The sequence below is a fragment of the Chaetodon auriga genome, chromosome 6 (assembly GCF_051107435.1).
Source record: "Chaetodon auriga isolate fChaAug3 chromosome 6, fChaAug3.hap1, whole genome shotgun sequence".
NCBI lineage: Eukaryota > Metazoa > Chordata > Actinopteri > Chaetodontiformes > Chaetodontidae > Chaetodon > Chaetodon auriga.
The window spans coordinates 12,939,997-12,940,891 of record NC_135079.1 but is presented as its reverse complement, the minus strand read 5'-3'; positions in this window follow the sequence as shown (position 1 = coordinate 12,940,891).

Here is an 895-nt window from a genome sequence, read left to right as displayed (position 1 = left end):
TTAACTGGATTGGATTGATTGTTTTATAAAAAAGAAAAGATTAATTGATTAAAATGATTACATCCCACTTTTGAAGTAGAGAAAACACAGAATTAAGACCAGTTTAAGAGGGAGCAAATCAAGTTTATATAGTAACCTTTTATATTTTTTCAACTTAGTCAGAGCGGAGGCTAAACCTCAGTGCATTCCTGTCTGTTTTAACTTCACATTCACTCGCCGGCCAATCCATTAGGTACACCTGTGCAATGTCGTACAATCCAGTACAACGGCTCTGCCATGAATTCTGCTTTTGTGTTAGATCACATTATATTGTACAAGTGTAACTAATGAAGTGGCAGGTGAGTGTCGAACACCAGCAGTTTCATAACTCATGTACTTGTGAGATAAGGGCTCCTTTCTGATGCAAGCCTATGCATCTGCTTTTTTACCTATCCTTTTGAAAAGTAAGACCATAATCTGAGTGGCGTTTCCACTTGAAGACCACTGTCGTTCTCTTTTGTGATTAAAATGCTGCTGAAAGTTTTACCTCTGTGATTCAAGTGATAAATAAGCTGCTTCTCAGCCAAAAAATGCTGAGAGATTTCCTGTTATTTATTTGTCATTCTGCCACGTGAGGCCTGGCCTGGACTTTGACTGTCAGCAGATTATACTGTAACTTAAGTGTTAAGACACGTCTGAGAGCAAAGACCCCTGAAATTGTGATATTAATATTTTAATGAACCAAGACAACATAGATGTGTTTACAATTAAATCCTTAATATACTGTTTAAGAATTGTATTTTTGTATGTTTACTGTCTCTGTAACCCCAAACAATGAGTTGTCTGAGGAAAAGTCAGTGAGTCAGTGTAGAAGTAGAGTAACACTGCCCTCTTGGGGAAACATGACACCATGCTG